General features: G+C 37.1%; 1 long non-coding RNA gene across 1 annotated transcript; it reads right to left on the bottom strand.

Annotated features, from left to right (window-relative positions):
• Nucleotides 1-18,465: 18,465 nt before the first annotated feature.
• LOC147759170 (uncharacterized) lies at nt 18,466-20,243 on the bottom strand. Its single transcript, XR_015331644.1, has 3 exons — nt 20,081-20,243; nt 19,135-19,231; nt 18,466-18,700 (listed from the first exon to the last, which is right to left on the bottom strand). It is a non-coding gene; the product is annotated as an uncharacterized LOC147759170 (long non-coding RNA).
• Between the last annotated feature and the right edge of the window lie 1,654 nt (nt 20,244-21,897).

Raw genomic sequence — 21,897 nt, 5'->3', positions numbered from 1 at the left:
CCCTGTTTGTTTGTTAGTAAACACCATTTTATTGCTGTTTTATTCTGTAACTGCCTTTCCTGTACTTAACTTTAATTAAAAATATGAACATTAATTAATTTTAATATTAAAATATGAACAGTTGTGCAATTTTACTCAATCACTGGTGGATCAACGTTGGTTGAGGAACTAACACTTTTTTCACCGCATATGGTTCTCATTAGAACGCGCTTACTGAAGGAATAGTGAAATATAGTGAAAGATCTCTGACGGGAAAAATGCAAAAGGCTTTTACGTTTCATAAAGATGAGAAGTGGCCATCTGTTTCAATAACAAGTGGGCAGATGATATCTGATATGTGAAAACACTAAAAACTATTCAAAATGAACAGCTTTACAAAGTAAGATTGAAAAAAAAAATCATTAGATTTTTTATATAAATATTGTGTAATTCCTTTGCATGGTAGACATTTACAATAGGCAATTTCTTATGTCGAACAATAGCATTTATAATCTCTCTTACAACAAAAACGTTAAGTTTTAAAATCTGAACAGTTCTAATTGGATGTCATTTCTAAATAAGAGAATTAACTTACTTTTCCCCGACCCACACTTTATCTGGCACGGGTGAGTGGCGGTATATCGTAGGTTCTTGGTCAGAAGGTTTATTTAAAAAAGGCTCAAATTTAAAAAAATGTTACATATATATACAAATCCCGATGGTTCTATTCGTTGAACATTAGCACATTCCTGACCGAAGAACCCCCCCCCCCTCCGAGGCAGGCCTGCCGAAATCAATACACACGCACAACACGGAACATCGATTAGACTAAAGCAGACTGAACGATGATAATAATGGATATTGATACGTCTATATATCTTTTACGTCTTTGAAATTCCATAAAAAAGTTCAGAGGACTTTGCATAATTTTACATTATTGCATGTCATTCATCAAAGCATTTCCAAATTTCTCAGTTAGCCCTTGAAATGTGTATTCTTTTTCGTCAGGTGATTATTATAGAAGATTCAGGTGCAACTGAAGCATTACACACCTTACCGAAAGTATGAAATGCTTTTAAAGTCTCAATTAACACTAATGTTAATCCCTGAGCCATTATGACTGTCTTTTGAAGGAAATGACAGAAGACATCAAAGGCAACCCAACACTATAACGTGTTGTGATTTATGGCATCCGATTCGTGATTTCCGTGAAATAATTAATGTCAATGTTAAATGTACTTCATCTTGTTCGTGTTACATTAAATAATAACATAAGTATTACCGATCAGATTGCCAAAGCTGGTATGTAGGACGCAGTAACAGAAGCACCATTGCAATAGAATCTACTGCGTGCCGACATGACATTGGGGGTGGATTAAACATAATTTTAATGCAGGAGTTATGTTTGTTAAAGTATTTTTTAGATACAAAAATAACCTTAATTTGATGGACACAACATGTGCTCGTGGTCTTAGGATTCATTCCCATTAAAAACACCGTTTTACGGAGATCGATTCAAATTTCGGGGACTCTTGCTGAATTACGCAATCAGATTGGAGATTATATCACGCCCCTCTTGTTCCTAATTTACATGTGTAATCACCAACTTTTTTATCATTCTACTCAAGGCCAGTGGAGGCTTGTCAATCTGTCAATCAGTTAATGTGATTGCATTCAGCGGCAAACCCTGCAGAAATGGATCTAGCTATGAAGAACAATAGTTTCATCGGCAATGAGCCCTTATTTGGAATTTAATCTACCATTTCCTCAATGCTGTAGTGTAGCATGAATCTGTGACTAACAGCTTTAGTTAGAAACATAACAGATCGCTAGAAACAGACAGTTCTTTATCAACGAAACAAATCGGTCCTTCAGAAGAGTAGATCGCCCTAATCCATTATCATACATGAACGCTTTAATCAGACAGGATTTAAGTCGTTAATCTGAAAAACAATTGAGCAACAAGTTCACCCGATAGGCTGTTTCCGTCATGCTGCTCACAGGACAGGGCGTTCTAAAGGGTGCTGTATTGTGTTTAGCCGTCCATGTGATGGTAGCAATGACCTTGGTTCAAGATCCTTGCTTGCCACCCTGTTCTTGCCATAGCACCAAACTAGATGGGATACTGGGAATCCAGACTGTTTGCAAAAATCTACAGACAATCCCAATATTTGATAACAAAAGTGTTATCCTGATGCTCTCTATGTCCGGAGTTAAACTTGAAAACACGACAGCGTTGGCTGACTTGAAAGACTTAAGATCGCTCTCATTGTACGGCACTTTCCTCGAAAACGTGCCGCCACAGTTGAGAGGACTGGTTCATATTTTCTACCTTTCTCTCTCCATGAATTGGATACGCGATGTAGAACCTGGATTATTGCAAAATCTTCAGCGTCTTAATTCTTTGTCTTTCATGAGGAACAAACTCACACAGGTGCCCTTTGATATTCGATACCTTACTAGTCTTCAGCGTTTATACTTGACCGGCAACTCGATCAAAGCAGTAGATCCGCAAGTCTTTCAGAAACTCACCGTTTTACGGGATCTTAATATGGATGACAACTTACTTACAGAGGTTCCACCTGGAATAAAGTATTTAAGAGACTTGCAAAATCTGTTTTTAAGAAATAACTTCATCCGTCTTCTTAACTTTTCTCTTTTCCGCAGTCTAAAAAATCTTGAAAAGCTGTTTTTGTCTGGGAACATATTGATAAGCATACCGCCAGATATGTCACTGTTAGCACAGCTTGATTTGTCAGATCTCAGTCGTCAGGATTCAGAATCTTTAGATAAATGTCCACTATTTCAGATCAGTGTTAACTCTAAAAATACATTGTATCTAAACTTTGGACCCGGTGATAACTTGGACTGTCGTTGCAACGCGTCATTTTTGAAACACTTGGCGTATAAAGAGGAAGGAACGTGTGGAAACATCCATAATATTATCAAGAAAACAGACAGAGAAAACGGTATGCCAACAGTCGTGGTAGTTGGGGTGTTTTTAGCTGTGTTGATCCCCGTAGTGGCGGGAGTAACGCTGTTGTTCGTTTGCAAGAGAAGACAGGACCGATCTCAAAAATCTTCAACGGTACCAAACAGTATTCCACACCCGGTCCCCAGTATCAGTAAAGCAAACGATATTCAACCTCCGATTCCCAGTATCAATGACGATAATCCTGGCACTTATGATACAATATATGATACAATATATGATGACGGAGATAATGAAGAAGACATTTATTGTACAATTGATGATTTTATTTGAGTCCTGCTTGTGTTGACAATATAGTATATCCTTATCATCATTTGATATGCATACGCTGCCTGTTCGTTTTCATGGGTCAACGATACAAGACTCGTCGGGCAGCTAAAATATTTACATGTATGTAAGCCTTTCAGATCACCCGTCTTTTTGTTTTGTTCATGATTTCATTAACGGCAGTCTACAAAGACATACTGTACATTGTACATATTATATTCTTTGTATTCATTTGCTCAAGTTAAACAACTGCATGTAGTTTGGAGTTGTAAGGGTGGGGTTAGTAAGATTTGCCCTTTTTGGCTGGCTAATGTCCACTCTCAATCAAAAATCTGTCTAAGCAAAATGAACATTTGTTTCAGAAAAAGCCCCTGCCTTATCAAATTGATTGCTACTGTATACCTGTACGACTGATGGATGGAATTATTTACAATGAAAAGGCGCACAGAAATCCTTTATTATTGTCTTTTATCGTGCTTGTTTGTTATATAATATGTGCATCTTATCTATACTGTGAATCAATCATAGTTTTGATACCCGAAGCGTCCATGTCTGGTGAAATTTACAAATTATACGCGAGTATCATATTCTAATATTCGTGACAGTGGTGCTTATAATGCGACGAGCAAAATCTATGGACAGCTATACTAACAAAGGTGTTAGCTACGGATGGGGTTGGGTTGGGGGATTGTGTACATGCACCTTTATGTAACCACGACCCGTGGCGTTATATTTAAATGACTTGTCTAAATGTAAATTTGCCTTTTAAAAGTTCAAGTCCTCTCAGCTGCCATTACCTTACCAGGGTCGCAGATTGATTTTTTATTAGATTTTCACAGATCTTAGACACTGGCTTATTTATGACACGATTCTCTGCTGTTCGCACCGAAGAAAAATTCACATAATTAGTCCATGGCCTTAGCAGAGGGTTAGTGTTGTATTAGGTCCTGTGTCATGATCCGAGAAGTATCGAGGCTGAAAACGTGTAATTACTGTCGAATTTCAAAATGAACATTGATGTAAATTTGACATATCAGCATACCTTAACGATTTGTGGAGACGTCTAATACACTGTTGCCCAAAATGGTTGGTGCACGGAAATTTTGGGGTGCATATCGCCCTGTTTCTTTCATTATTGTTGATATTATCAAATTAATACTGATTTTACCGTTAAATATGTGAAGCTGGAGGATTGGTAAAGTCAAGGAGAAACAAACAATGCAAATGTGATAAAAGCGTTAATCTATTTATTTTTTTCTTTTCATGACCCCCAAAAGAGTACTTTTTTAACAGTAACAGTAACAGTACCAGGTGTTGTTTTTGTTTATTAAACCCTAACCAAGTCAACAGTGCGGCGGGCAGCACTGTCATGCTAAGGCCATGCCAATATCGCGCATGCATATTGGATAAAATTATTTTGAAAGATATCCCTGTGCCCCACGACGTTGACATTTTCATATACAGTGACCATTTGGCTGAAACCGATGGAACAAATAGCGCCCCAAACATGAACAGATCCGCCTCCAGCGACCTCGGTTTCTTGTACAATCAATTTCTTGTAACTTCTATTTTCCAGTAAGGCGACCCATTCGCAGACAGCCATCATATGGGTGAAGTAGGAATCTGTATTTATCTGTGAAGATCACATTGTTACAGGCACTACTATTACAATATATATATATATATATATATATATATATATATATATATATATATATATATATATATATATATATATATATAGTGAGATTCTTCATACATCAGTGGGTTGTGATAGGTGTGATTCCCAACACATCAGTGGGTTGTGATATGTAAGATTCCTCACACATCTGTGGGTTGTTATAGGTGAGATTCCTCACACATCTGTGGGTTGTGATATGTAAGATTCCTCACACATCTGTGGGTTGTTATAGGTGAGATCCTCACACATCTTAGGGTTGTGATATGTGAGATTCCTCACACATCTGTGGGTTGTGATAGGTGAGATTCGTCACACATCTGTGGGTTGTGATAGGTAAGATTCCTCACACATCTGTGGGTTGTGATATGTGAGATTCCTCACACATCTGTGGGTTGTTATAGGTGAAATTCCTCACACATCTGTGGGTTGTTATAGGTGAGATTCCTCACACATCTGTGGGTTGTTATATGTAAGATTCCTCACATGTCTGTGGGTTGTTATAGGTGAGATTCCTCACACATCTGTGGGTTGTGATATGTAAGATTCCTCACATGTCTGTGGGTTGTGATAGGTGAGATTCCTCACACATCTGTAGGTTGTGATAGTTGAGATTCCTCACGAATCTGTGGATTATTATTTGTAGATTATCGTTCAGTTTGGTTTAGATAACGTAATTTTAATTCATTTTTATCGTTTCGTGAGTGGAAATTTTAGTTGTTTATGTAGCGATACCATTGTATATTATTTGTCGATAGCACACGTTCCTATTGTTAGCATGCTTTTATGGTTTTACTTTATTGGCTGCAGTATTTTAGTGTATTCATAGCATTGGTTCCAGTAAATATCTGCTTTTCATATATAGATGAAAAAACAAAAAAAAACAAAATCACAACCATTGAATGTGGAACTGTTATTTAGGTTTTTGAAGAAATTTTTACATGATGAACATTTTGAAACTTAAATTAGATTTTGATCAGGTATCCATTGCAGTGCTACCGTCACACTTGTGGGAGTGGACAGCAATTTGATCTCTAAGCGACCACAATCCTGGTCTCACAGTGGATTCAAAGACTTAATTCTGCCCTTTGTACGGATGGATATCGACATATTTTATACAACATGTACATATATTTATATTTTGTTTTAAACTGAATAAAAAGATGTTAATTTTTTACCATGTTTGTTTGTCAGATTACATCATTTTATTAATCTTTTTTCTTGTAACTGCTTTTCCGTGTTCGGTACTTAATCAATATGAACAATTGTACAAGTTTTACTCACTCGCTGGTGGATCGACGTTGGTTGAGGAACTAGTACTACACCTTTACGAGCGTACAGTCATCCCAGTACACGCGAAACTCCAATTTAACCAGACTTTGATCTTACCACGGTAGCTGCGCCGTGTTTTTTTTTTTTTTTTTTTCACCGCAAAATGAAAAAGGCTATTACATTTCATGAAGATAAGAAGTGATCTTTTTTTTTCAAAACTATTGGGTGGATCATATCTGATGTTCCTGTTATCATTTGAAAACACTTAAAACTATTCAAAATGGACAACTTCATAAAGTAGGAATAAAAAAATTATCATTATTTCATTTGGTATATCACTACGCTCTATGTAATACGATAATGCCCGATCTTTTTGTATATTGTGTAATTCCTTTGTGTTGCATGAAAGATATAGTATTTATAATTTGTCTTACTAATACGTTAAGTTTTAAAATATCGACGGTTCTAATTGGCTGTCATTTATAAATAAGATAATTAACTTACTTCTCCCCGACCCAGACTTTACTATTCCGATGGCTTTATTCGTTGAACATTAGCACATATTTGACCGAAGAACACGTCCTCGCTCGGCATGCATGCCAAAATCAATACTCTGCACAACACGGAACAACTACGATTAGACTAAATCAGACTGAACGAAAATAATAATAGATATTGATACGTTTATATATATTTTTACGTCTTTGAAATTCCATAAAAAAAGCTCAGAAGACTTTGCATAATTCCACATTTTTTATGTCATTTATCAAAGCATTGCTAAATTTGTCAGTTATACCTTGAAATGTGTATTCTTTTTTTGGCAGGTAATTATTATAGAAGATTCAGATGCAATTGAGGCATTACCCACCGTGCTAAATGTAAGAAATGCTTTTAAAGTTTCAATTAACACTAATGTTAAGCCATTATGACTGTCTTTTGAAGGAAATGACAGACGATATCAAACACAACCCAACACTACAACGTTTTGTTATTTATGGCATCCGATTCGTGATTTCCGTGAAATAATTAATGCCATTGTTACATGTAATTCGTCTTGTTCGTGTTACATTAAATAATAACATAAGTGTTACCGATCGGATTGCCAAAGCTGGTATATTCCAAGCAGTAACAGAGGCACCATTGCAATAGGATGTACTGAGTGCCGACGTGACATCTTGGGTGGATTTAACATAATTTTAAGCAGGGGTTAAGTTTGCATGTTCTCTTATTTTTCTTGGATACAAAAAATATTCGTAATTTGACGGACACAGATTCTTTATGTGGCCTTGCAGGGATTTTCCCATTAAAAGCACCGTTTTACGGAGATCGATCCAAATTGCGGGGACTCTTGCCGAATTGTACAATCAGATTGGAGATTATAACACGCCCCTCTTGTTCCCAATTTACTTGTGTAATCACCAGCTTTTTTATCATTCTACTCAATATCAGGTGGAGTCTTGTCAATCTGTCAATCAGTTAATGTGATTGCATTCAACGAAAAACCTGCAGAAATGGACCTAGCTATGAAGAACTATAGTTTTAGTGGGAATGAGCTCTTATTTGGAATTTAATTTTTTATTTCCTTTATGCTGTAGAACCACATGAATCTGTGACAAACAGCTTCAGTTAGAAACATAGCAGATCGCTAGAAACAGACAGTTCTTTATCAACGAAACAAACTGGTCCTTTAGAAGAGTAGATCGCCATAATCCATTATCATACATGAACGCTTTAATCAGACAGGATTTAAGTCGTTAATCTGAAAAACAATTGAGCAACAAGTTCACCCGATAGGCTGTTTCCGTCATGCTGCTCACAGGACAGGGCGTTCTAAAGGGTGCTGTATTGTGTTTAGCCGTCCATGTGATGGTAGCAGTGACCCTGGTGCAAGATCCTTGTCTGCCACCCTGTTCTTGTCTCAGCGCCAAACTAGATGGGATACTGGGATACCAGACTAATTGCAAAGATCTACGGACAATTCCAACATTTGTTAACAAAAGTGTTATCCTGATGCTTTATATGTCCGGAGTTAAACTTGAAAATACGACAGCGTTGGCTGACTTGAAAGACCTAAGATCGCTCTCATTGTCCGGCACTTTCCTCGAAAACGTTCCGTCACAGGTGAGAGGATTGGTCCATTTGTCCCACCTTGCTCTGTACATGAATTGGATACGCGATGTCGAACCTGGATTATTGCAAAATCTTCAGCGTCTTGATACTTTGCCTTTCATGAGGAACAGACTCACACAGGTGCCCTTCGATATTCGATACCTTACCAGTCTTGAGCGGTTATACTTGAACGGCAACTCAATCAGTGCAGTCGATCCGCAGGCATTTCGTAATCTTACCGTTTTGCGGAATCTGGAAATGGATAACAACTTACTAACAGAGGTTCCGCCTGGAATAAAGTATTTAAGAGGCTTGCAAAGTCTGGCTTTAAGAAATAACTCCATCCGTGTTCTTAACTTTTCTCTTTTCCGCAGTCTAAAAAAGCTTGACCAGCTGTTTTTGTCTGGGAACAAATTGGTAAGCATACCGCCAGATATGTCATTGTTGGCACATCTTGATTTATCAGATCTCAGTCGTCAGGATTCAGAATCTTTAGATAAATGTCCACTATTTCAGATCAGTGTAAACGCTAAAAAAACATTGTATCTAAACTTTGGACCCGGTGATAGCTTGGACTGTCGTTGCAACGCGTCTTTTTTGAAACACTTGGCGTATGAAGAGGAAGGAACTTGTGGAAACATCCAAAAATATATCAAGAAAACAGACAGAGAAAACGGTATGCCAACAGTCGTGGTAGTTGTGGTGTTTTTAGCTTTGTTGATCCCCGTAGTGGCGGGAGTAACGCTGTTGTACGTTTGCAAGAGAAGACAGTACCGATATCGCCAATCTTCAATGGTACCAAACAGTATTCCACACCCGGTCCCCAGTATCAGTAAAGCAAACGATATTCCACCTCCGATTCCCAGTATCAATGACGATAATCTCGACACTTATGACACAATATATGATACAATATATGATGACGGCGATAATGAAGAAGACATTTATTGTACAATTGATGATTTTATTTGAGTCCTCCCAGCAGGCATAGTTGCGTTGGATCAACGTTGAAACTGGTTGATATATTGAATTGCCGTTGATCTACCTAAATTCAACGTAAAATCAACGTTGATCTAGCCACGTCGAAACACCGTCATGATGTGACGTTGACTCAACGTTGTATTTTGGTCATTGACACAACCTTGCAGACTTGGATAATATTTTAAAATATTAATTGTTGAAAACGTGATACTTTGTTTATCAATACTGTAACTAACTTTATCAAAATAATCAAGAAAAGTGTTAAAAGTAAAAGTGACAGTTGTTTTGTGTCTTTAGTGAACTAGTCAGTTTTCTTAACTTGTTATTCAGAAATGTATTCCAATAAACTGAACTCCTTGCAAGGTCGGCTCAGCTAACACTAGGATGAATAAGTTGCTGTTAATGTGATGGAGTGAATTAATAAAGTTAACAGTTCTTGGTAACCTGTTATACATAGACAGGTTGGGGTGACTGTGACTTTGTTACACACACATACACACACACACACACACACACACACATATATATATATATATATATATATATATATATATATATATATATATATATATTACTCTAAACCTTGGAAATTTTAACTTAAAGGCCATACTTTTATACCCTACCCTCAGGTCATTTCAATGTCCTTTCATGCAAGAATCTTGTCTAACAACTGGGGTTGATACAATGTTGTTATCTGAGGTTGATTCAACTTTCAAATCCAATGTTTATCCAACGTCTTATCAACGTTATGGTTCAACGTTGTTTCAATGTTAAAACAACACATTTTGCCCGCTGGGCTGATTGTGTTGACAATAAGGTATCTCCTTATCATCATTTGATATGTACCTGCATACACTACCCATTCGTTTTCATGGGTCAACTGAAACATTTACATGTGTGTAAAACATTCAGATCATCCGTCACTTTGTTTTGTTCATGATTTCATAAACGGCAGTCTACAAAGATAATGCTGTGTTTTGTGCATATTCTATATTTCGTATTCATTTGCCCATGTTAAACAACTGCATGTAGTTTGGAGTTGTAAGGGTGGGGTTAGTTAGGACTGCCCTTTTTTGCCGGCAAATGTCCACCCTCAATAAAAAAACAGTCTAGATAATTTTCTGCCATTTCTAAGGATGAACTATTGGGCAAAATGAACCTTTGTTTCAGAAAAAGCCCCCGCCTTTTCAAATTGCTTGCTACTACCAGCAGGACTGATGGATGAAATCCTAGACAATGAAAGGCGCACAGAAATTCTTCATTTATGTCTTTTTTCCTGCTTGTTTGTTATATTATATATGTATGTGCATTTAATCTATACTGTGAATCAATCATAGTTTTGATACCTGAAGCGTCGATGTCTGGTAAGATTTACAAATTATATGTATCATATGAATATTCGTGATAGTGGTGCTTATAATGCAACAAGAAAATCAATGGATAACTGTATCTTAACAAAGGTGTTAGCGACGGGTGGGGGTGGGGTATTGTGTACATGCACCTTAACGTTACTACGACCCGTGGCGTTATATGTTTAAGTGTAAATTTGACTTTCAAAAGTCCAAGCCCTCTCAGCTGCCAACACTTGACCAGGGTCGCAGATTGTTTTTTTGCTAGATTTTCACAGAACTTAGACACTGGCTTATCCATGACACGATCCTCTGCTGTTCGCACCCAAGGAAAATATACATAATTAGTCTGTGGCCTTGGCATTGGGTACATGTTGTATCAGCTCCCGTGTCGTGTGCCGAGGACTGTCGAGGCTGAAAACGTGTAATTACTGTCGAATTTCACGAAGAACATTGATGTAAATTTAACATATCAGCATACATTATCGATTTGTGGAGACGTCTAATATATGCTTATAATTATGCGTTTTTTTTTTTTTTTTTTTTGTTTTTTTTTTTTGTTTTTTTTTGTTTTTTTTTGTGTGTGTGTGTGTGTGTGTGTGTGTGTGTGTGTGTGTGTGTGAGATCATTGTGTTTTTAGCAGTGATTTTGATATTTTTTAATCATGGTATGCATATTAACTGCATGTATAATCCATTTAACAAATACACTTTAGATGCTGGGGATTATGGATCTCTCCATAATGTATTTTTCTTGATGGCCGCTGCCCAGGTACTGATCCATCATTAAGTTTTTATTTATTTATTTATTTATTTATTTATATATTTATTTATTTTGCTAGTCTCGCTGTGGCTTATTTCGTTTTGTTCTTTTAAATATAAGAACATGACAATTTTCTTTTTAATGTTCAATAATTTCCTCTCGATCTTCATTCTATGCTAAGAGCATCATTGTTAATTTCGGACTACCTGTTGGAAAAAAAAAAGAATGAAACTGAACCAAAAGTAACTAGACTTTATTATTAATTCAGGAATACATAATGCATACCGCTTTGTTTGACAAAAATGAAACATGTCTGATAGATGCCGATGTATTCGATGCCATGTATCGCGGTTCATACGACACAGACAGTGGGTACATTTACTGCTGGGGAAAGGTTTCACCCTCTAAGAAAGCGAGAAACATTCGTCATTCCTTGGGTTTTTACAATTTCCTCGACAACCGCAGCCGATACCAGAATGAAAAATCAGGCATGTGCAATATCATTAAACAATCATGAAATATAAATATGTGAATAAATAATAGTAGTCATATTGCCCAAGAAGCCTCAAATGTTATAACTGCTAATGTTTTCTACTGCTACTACATGAACTACTCAGGGGACTTCTTCTTGGTTTGCCGGACGCCGGTCAGATTTTACAGTGACGAGCATCTACCTTCTTCTGTCGGTAGACGGTCAAAATGGAGATGTATCAACAAAGATAATTTGGAAGATTGTCATAAAAGATCTCTGGATCCGCCCCTGCTACTTCTGGAACCAAAACCGTAATTGAAATCCTGTAACCGCGAGTAGTATTTAGCCAGCTTGGTCGCAATCCCCAAGCCCAATTATAGTAACTTACATCGAACTTACATTACTTTACATGTTCCATTTTTTCTTGTCTCAGTTGTTGTTAATCACCTGGACGTGGGTTTCTCCTGTATACAGCTCTCCCCAGTTGTAAATCATTTGTCATTCAGAGGTTGTGATATGTGAGATTCCTCACACATCAGTAGGTTGTGATATGTGAGATTCCTCACACATCAGTAGGTTGTGATAGGTGAGATGTCTCACACATCTGTGGGTTGTGATATGTGAGATTTCTCAAACATCTCAGGGTTGTAATAGTTGAGATTCCTCACGAATCTGTGGATCATTATTTGTAGATTATCGTCCAGTTTGGTTTAGATAACGTAATTTTAATTCATTTTTATCGTTTCGTGAGTGAAAATCTTAGTTGTTTATGTAGCGATACCATTGTATATTATTTGTCGTTCCTATTGTTAGCATGCGTTTATGCTTTTACTTTATTGGCTGGAGTATTTTAATGTATTCATAGTATTGGTTCGAGTAAATATATGCTTTTTATATATAGATGAAAAAAGAAAAAAGAAAAAATTACAACCATTGAATGTGGAACTGCTATTTAAGCGTTTGAAGAAAGTTTTTACGTGATGAACATTTTGAAACTTAAATTAGATACGTCACATGTTACTTTTAATCAGACGTCCATTGCAGTGCTACCGTCGCACTTGTGGGAGTGGACAGCAATTTGATCTCTAAGCGGCTACAATTCTGGTCTCACAGTGGCTTCAAAGACTTAATTCGGCCCGTTGTACGGATTGGGATTGGCATATTTTATACAACATGTACATATATTTATATTTTGTTTGAAACTGAATAAAAAGATGTTAATTTTTTACCGTGTTTTTTTGTCAGATTACATCATGTTATTGATCTTTTTTTTTTTTTTTTTTTTCTTGTAACTGCTTTTCCGTGTTCGGTACTTAATCAATATGAACAATTGTGCAAGTTTACTCATTCGCTGGTAGATCGACGTTGCTTGAGGAACTAGTACTACACCTTTACGAGCGTGCTGTCATTCCAGTGCACCCGACACTCCAACTTAACCCGACTTTAATCTTACCACGGTAGCTGCGCCGTTTTTTTTTTTTTTTTTTTTTTGTTTTGTTTTTTTTTTTTTAATTTTTTTTCACCGCAAAATGGAAAAGGCTGTTACATTTCATAGAGATAAGAAGTGACCATTTTTTTCAAAAACAAGTGGGTGGATCATATCTGATGCTGCTGTTATCATTTGAAAACACTTATATAAAATATTCAAAATGGACAGCTTCATAAATTAGGAATGAAAAAATTATCACAATTTTATTTGGAATATCACTACGCACTCTGTAATACGATAATTCCCGTATTTTGTGTATATTGTGTAATTCCTTTGTGTTGCATGATAGATAGTATTTATAATTTCTCTAACTAAAACGTTAAGTTTTAAAATCTCAATGGTTCTAATTGGATTTCATTTCTAACTAAAATAATTGACTTACTTTTCCCCGACCCACACTTTACCTGGCACGGGTGAGTGGCGGTATATCGAAGGTTCTTGGTCCGAAGGTTTGTTTTAAAAATACTCAAATTGTACAAAATTTACACACATATATATAAATTTCGATGGTTCTATTCGTTGAACAAATTTAGAACATTCCTGACCGAAGAACAGGCCCCCTCTGGGCAGGGATGCCGAAATCAATACTATGCACAACACGGAACATCGATTAGACTAAATCAGACTGAACGATAATGATAATGGATAATGATAGGTCTATATATCTGTTACGTCTTTGAAATTCCACAAAAAAGTTCTGAAGACTTTGCATAATTTTACATTATATTATGTCATTAATCAAAGCATTTCCAAATTTGTCAGTTATTCGTAGAAGCGGGTATTCTTTTTCTTCAGGTTATCATTATAGGAGATTCAGGTGTAACTGAGGCATTACACACCTTACCGAAAGTATGAAATGCTTTTAAAGTCTCAATTAACAGTAATGTTAATCCATGAGCCATTATGACTGTCTTTTGAAGGAAATGACAGACGGCATCAAAGGCAACCCAATACTATAACGTTATGTGATTTACGGCATCCGATTCGTGCTTTAGGTTCCGTGAAATAATGATGTCAGTGTTACATGTACTTCATCTTGTTCGTGTTAAATTAAATAATAACATGAGAAGTACCGATCGGGTTGCCAAAGCTGGTATATTGGACTGCGTGCCGACATGACACACACATAATCTTAATGCAGGAGTTATGTTTGTTATCGTTATTTTCATAGACACAAAAATATCCTTAATTGTGTCTGTGGGTCTTGGGATTCATTCCCATTAAAAACACCGTTTTACGGAGATCGATCTAAATTTGGGGGACTCTTGCTGAGTTAATCAATCAGACTGGAAATTATAGAGCCTTTTGTTCCCAATTTACATGTGTAATTACCAGCTTTTTCTTATTTCTGCTCAACGCCAGGTGGATGCTTGTCAATCTGTCAATCGGTTAATGGATCTAGCCATGAAGAACAATAGTTTTAACGGGAATGCGCCCTTATTTGGAATTTAATCTACCATTTCCTCTATGCTGTAATGCCACATAAATCTGTGACTAACAGCTTCAGTTAAAACATAACAGATCGCTAGAAACAGACAGTTGCTCATCAACGAAAAACATCGGTCCTTTAGAAGAGTAGATCGCCATAATCCACGATCATACATGAACGCTTTAATCAGACAGGATTTAAGTCATTAATCTGAGAAACAATTGAGCAAAAAAAAATCACCCGATAGGCTGTTTCCGTCATGCTTTTCACAAGACAGGGCGTTCTAAAGAGTGCTGCATTGTGTTTAGCCGTCCAGGTGATGGTAGCAATGACCTTGGTGCAAGACCCTTGCCTGCCACCCTGTACTTGTCTCAGCACCAAAGTAGATGGGATATTGGGAATCCAGACTTTTTGCAGTAATCTACGTACAATTCCAATATTCGATAACAAAAGTGTCATCCTGATGCTCTCTATGTCCGGAGTTAAACTTGAAAACACAAAAGCGCTGGATGACTTGAAAGACCTCAGATCGCTCTCATTGCACGGCACTTTCCTTGAAAAAGTGCCGTCAGAGGTGAGAGGATTGGTTCATATTTTCAGCCTTTTTCTCTCCATGAATTGGATACGCGATGTCGAACCTGAATTATTGCAAAATCTTCAGCGTCTTTATTCTTTGTCTTTCATGAGGAACAGACTCACGCAGGTGCCCTTTGATATTCGATACCTTACTAGTCTTCAGCGTTTATACTTGACCGGCAACTCGATCAAAGCAGTAGATCCACAAGCCTTTCAGAAACTCACCGTTTTACGGGATCTTGATATGGATGACAACTTACTTACAGAGGTTCCACCTGGAATAAAGTATTTAAGAGACTTGCAAAATCTGTTTTTAAGAAATAACTTCATCCGTCTTCTTAACTTTTCTCTTTTCCGCAGTCTAAATAATCTTGAAAAGCTGTTTTTGTCTGGGAACAAATTGATAAGCATACCGCCAGATATGTCACTGTTAGCACAGCTTGATTTGTCAGATCTCAGTCGTCAGGATCCAGAATCTTTAGATAAATGTCCACTATTTCAGATCAGTGTAAACTCTAAAAATACATTGTATCTAAACTTTGGACCCGGTGATACCTTGGACTGTCGTTGCAACGCGCCATTTTTAAAACACTTGGCGTTTGAAGAGGAAGGAACGTGTGGAAACATCCGTAAGAATATTAAGAAAACAGACAGAGAAAACGGTATGCCAACAGTCGTGGTAGTTGGGGTGTTTTTAGCTGTGTTGATTCCCGCAGTGGCGGGAGTAACGCTGTTGTGCGTTTGCAAGAGAAGACAGAACCGATCTCGAAAATCGTCGACGGTACCAAACAGTATCCCAGACCCGGTCCCCAGTATCAGTGAAGCAAACGATATTCAACCTCCGATTCCCAGTATCAATGACTACATGTAATCTGGAGACTTAATATACAATACATTATACAATATATGATGACGGCGATAATTGTACAATTGATGATTTTATTTGAGTTCTGCTTGTGTTGACAATAAGGTATCTCCTTATCATCATTTGATATGCATATGCTGCCTGTTCGTTTTCATTGGTCAACGATACAAGACTCGTCGGGCAGCTGAAACATTTACATGTATGTAAAGCGTCGGTCACAACCGGACGCCTTTTGGAGGCATATTAGAAGCTGAATTGAGCAAATTTTGAAATTTGTGAAATGATGTACACCTTGCACAAGCGACGTTATTTGCCTTGACATGAGCATGTATCGGGAGGACGCCTTTTATACTCCTGGCGTAGGGGCGACGCACTTCCGCGGTGCTTTTGACTTTGTTAGCTGTGAGGGCGCGCGCCGCACTCAACACGCAACGGGCACTTGCTCTTTCATTGCTTGCGACGTGCGTCTTGTACCACGCACGTCTCACTTGCGAACTTCTCGCCATGGTCACTCATTATGTCCACGTCTCGCGAACTCCTTGCGAGTGAGTAAGTTGCGTTTGCGGCCTCGCTGTTCGCAAATTATTCGTAGAATCTTTTGGACATGTGCAACATCCTCCGTACGTGCTTACGGGCTGTCTGCGGACTTTAAATTACGCAAGAATGACTTGCGCGGCACTTGAGATTCTGCGAAAAATTTGGACGTAACCAGGCCGTAAGAGCCCGTGCGGCCGGTTGTGACCGAGGCTTAAGCCATTCAGATCACCCGTCACTTTGTTTTGTTCATGATTTCATTTACGGTAGTCTACAAAAATAATGCTGTACTTTGTGCATGTTATATTATTCGTATTCATTTGCCCATGTTAAACAACTGCATGTAGTTTGGAGTTGTAAGGGTGGGGTAAGTAAGGACTGCTCTTTTTTGCCGGCAAATGTCCACCCTCAATGAAAAAACAGTCTAGATAATTTTCTGCTATTTCTAAGGATGACTTATTGGGCAAAATGAATCTTTGTTTCAGAAAAAAAAGAACCCCAACTTTTCAAATTGCTTGCTATCACTTGCAGAACTGATGGATGGAATAATTTCAATGACGCGCACAGAAATTCTTCATTTATGTGTTTTATCGTGCTTGTTTGTTATATTATATGTGCATTTAATCTATATTGTGAATCAATCATAGATACCTGAAGCGTCGATGTCTGGTGAGATTTACAAATTATACGTGAGTATCATAGTCGAATATTCGTGATAGTGGTGCTAATAATGCAACAAGAAAATCAATAGATAACTGTATCTTAACAAAGGTGTTAGCGACGGGTGGGTTAGGGTGGGGGATTGTGTACATGCACCTTAACGTACCCACGACCCGTGGCGTTATATGTCGAAGTGTAAATCTGACTTTTAAAAGCCCAAACCCTCCCAGCTGACAACACTTAACCAGGGCCGCAGATTGATTTTTTACTAGATTTTCACATATCTATGTATCTGGCTTATTAATGACACGATTCTCTGCTGTTCGCACCGAAGAAAAATACACATAGATAGTCCGTAGCCTTAGCAGAGGGTTTATGTTGTATTAGGTCCTGTGTCATGTGCCGAGAAGTATTGAGGCTGAAAACGTGTAATTACTGTCGAATTTCAAAAAGAACATTTATGTTTTAACATTTATGTTTTAAAATTCGACATATCAACAAACCTTATCGATTTGTGGAGACGTCTAATATATGCTTATACGTTTTTTTCGGGGTTTTCAGACTGATCTTAACCCAAAGATTTGGTTGTATTATCATTCAGATACCATTAGCTTTGCATGCATACGCAATCAATTTGTATAACGCAATAAATGCCAACCGTTTGAGCCCTAAGGTTTACATTTGTTGTGCCCTTTGATGCCGTCTGTTATTTCAATACGAAAATCATGTCATAAGAATTGAAATTAGCATGAAGGTTCAGTGAACCTTAACATGTGGTTTTTATATTCGATAGGGCAGTGACACTGGATCTCTCCATGTTTTTTCTTGATGACATAAGGAATGCTCCTCGTTTGGAAATGATAACAATTGATAGATAACGATTTTTTTTTTGCTAGTCTCGCTGTGGCTTATTTCGTTTTGTTCTTTTAAATATAAGAACACGAAACCTTTCTTTTTAATGTTCAATAATTTCCTCTCGATCTTCATTCTATGTTAAGGACGTTGTTAATTTCGGACTATCTGTTGGGAAAAAAAAAGAATGAAACTTAACTAAAAGTAACTAGACTTTATTGTTAATTCAGGAATACATAATGCATACCACTTTGTTTGACAAAAAGGAAACATGTCTGATAGATGCCGATGTATTCGACTCCATTTATCGCGGTTCATACGACACAGACAGAGGGTACATTTACTGCTGGGGCAAAGTTTCACCCTCTAAGAAAGCGTAGAAACATTCGTCATTCCTTGGGTTTTTACAAATTCCTCGACAACCGCAGCCGATACTGAAACGAGAAACCACACATGTGCAATGCCATTAAACGATCACAATTAATAAATGTGTGAATAAATATTAGAAGCGGAGAGACGGGGGGGGGGGGGGGGTACTTATTTACTGAATCATTTTCGACCCTTCACTAAAGTTCAGTCATATTGCCCAAGCCGTCTCAGATACTACTGTGTCTACTTTTTTTCGGCTGCTTCTACATGTACTACTCAGGGGCCGTCTTCTGGCCTGCGAGGGTTTTCCGGAAGCCGGACAGAATTTTAAAGTTTACAGTGTTGGGCATCTACTTTTTTTCTATAGGAAGACAGTCAAAAATGGGAGATGTATCAACAAAGATAATTTGGCGGACTGTCATAAAATATCTCTGGATCCGCCCCTGTAGCTACTTCTGGAACCAAACCGTAATTTGGATTTTTCGGAGAACGGACTTACATGCAATCAAACCCATCGTCAACGCAAATGTCCTCCACAATGGTGTAGTGACATTGATCAATGCTGCAGGCACCTTCCAGTCGCTGCCATCCCTGCACTGAAACGATAGTCATGAATTCAAAAGTATGAAATGATGCAGTCTCTTACTGATCTTAACAATACCAAAATCCTTCTACACTGTGGAATATGCAGAATCCCATGAATATGAAGTGACCCCTGACATAATGGCTTAATTGCTGTAGAATAGGCTGATGCAGCCTGTATTATACTTAATAGTGTTTCAAATTCCTGATTACAGTACTAATGGTGATACACTAATACTAATGACATTATTACAATCATAAAATTGATAATAATAAATTGAACATTATTATCCATTGTTGGGGCAATTACCGTAGTGAAGTTCATAACAAGACACACGTGATGCATTAAAATCCTGTAATCGCACGCAGCATTTCGTCAGCTTGGCTGCATGCACTCACCGCGTCCAAACGGAACTTAGTTGAACTTATCGAAATGGTGCGTGTATTCATAAAAATACTAATACCAGTACAGTTATCACTGAGTCCACGTTATTAATGAACTATGACAATTTGACAATTATTTAATATTTTTGCATGTATGAGTATTACCACAACGGTGCAGTTTTCTTAACAGACAACAGCATGGCCCCTACGCTCTTTGTACTTACCCTATCGACTATCAAGTTGATCAACAGAGATACACATACAATAAGGATATTAACAATAAACAATCCAGATACTTTCACATTGAATCAACTTACGTTGATATAGGCAAATGTCTATATATACCCCAGAAATGTGGTCTATGGAAAAAAGGACCTTGTGAAATCACTGCGTGGTTTCAGGCGACAGCCGGAAAATTTCCAATATATCTCTATTTAAAACCTCGAACAAAAATAACTTAGCAAAAGGACATTCCTTACTTATCCTGTGGTCCTCTCCACATTTTAGGCATCTTGTCAGTCGTGTAATCTTCTTCCCACAAACAAGAGCACCTGCACACAGGACAAGGGCGAAAACGAGGAGACGCATACTGGTATATAATCAGCGTGGAGTGTCGTCTCTGAATGAGTCACTACGTTGATTTTAGTTTATTTTTTAGGCATCGTAGATCCGGGAACGTTGATGGGAACATTTCTATATACCGGATATTGCATATTGTTTTATTTTCTTTCTTTTTTTCGGATACCTCCATTATAAGCAGATGATAATTTATGGTGTATTTTATTTCCCGATTATGTTAACCCAACCAACCAACCATATTACCTTCCCTGCCTTCCACAATAAATTTTATGAATGTCTGGATCTCGGCGTCTGTGAGGTTGAAATTCGTCGAATTCATGTCTGGGACTGGGTGTTGTTCATTAAAGGGATAATCACTCTTCGTTTTGGCCAAAAAATGAATTTTCCTGGAGTAAACAACAATTTTCCCATACTTACCAATGGTTAATGAATCCATTTTTGCATTCAAAGTTAGTCAGTGGTTTTTTTCTAAAAAGTTTGGTTTTTCATTAAAATCTCTTAAGAGATTATAACAGAGTACAGCCATCAATGGAAGTCACGTGATCTGAAGACAAGCTCAGATACCAGAATAATAGCTATAACTGCTGTTTTTGTGGCAAAACAGAATATATTATATTTCTATGAGTTGTTAACAATGTTTTTATTGTGAAATAAAGATATCATACGAAGAGTTATTATCCCTTTAAGTTCTTCTGGAGGTTGATTAGCTGCTAGTCAATCAAGTGCCTCTGCCTGATAAGAAATATTCTGTTAAAATCTCCAGTCGTTTAGTAGTTTTTTTTTTTTTTTTTTTTTTTTTTTTTAATTTATTGTTAAATTTTCGAGACACATATTCAGCGGCCCAAGGCGTTTGGAAGTGATTCTGAGAATTTCATTCATCTGATTTACAAACAAACAACAGCAGGAAGAAACCTTGGGAGTTTTAAAAGGGCAGGTGTACTGAATCTGAGAGTGAGCCAAAGTCTGCTTCTATTTTATATGGATTTTATAGATTATTTTTGGAGATAATTGATCTCAAGCTTTCTTAAATTTATGGTCTATATGGGCGTATAGCAAATTTATGAAATTCATTTAAAATGTTGTTTTTTTGCGTTATAGTTGCTTATAGTATGGTATTCTTAAGTCGTTTTTTTAAAGTTGTTTTCATGTTTATTTGTCAATCAATGTACTCGTGTATTTCTTATGCTCAATAAAGGAACATACATTTATATATATGGTAATGCAAAATTAAGCTGGTTGTTGAAGCACATTATTCATCAACTACATGTACCTGTATTTTTTGTGCATACCTTGGTTCTTCTAAGATTCTCCTCAATGGTTTCCATAGCTCGCTGATGTCCTAAAGAAGCTGTTACCTCTGGTGCAAAATTATTAATATGCAAAGCAGCCATCTTGTCTCTGAAATTTATTGGCGACAATATAATAATAATAATAATAATAATAATAATAATAATAATAATAATAATAATGTTTATCTGCAAATAAAATAGGGTGTGCTCATACATATCTTATAACATGTGTTTATACCGTGTACTGTAGTTATCTCCTGTAGGCGACGCAGCTTGCCTTTATTTGAATGCATGGTATAAAATAAGGATATTTTCACCGCTTTTTTTTTGTATTTCCTGCACCATTAATCATGTCAAATATAGTATAATAAATTTAATAACACGTGTGATGTGAACATTTGTAGATAAAAGCATATGAAAATTTTGGT

The sequence above is a fragment of the Lingula anatina genome, unplaced genomic scaffold (assembly GCF_051362555.1).
Source record: "Lingula anatina isolate TDL-2025a unplaced genomic scaffold, LinAna3.0 unanchor82, whole genome shotgun sequence".
NCBI classification, from domain to species: domain Eukaryota; kingdom Metazoa; phylum Brachiopoda; class Lingulata; order Lingulida; family Lingulidae; genus Lingula; species Lingula anatina.
Note: the sequence above shows the minus strand (reverse complement) of the source record. Positions and strands in the feature narration are given on the sequence as shown.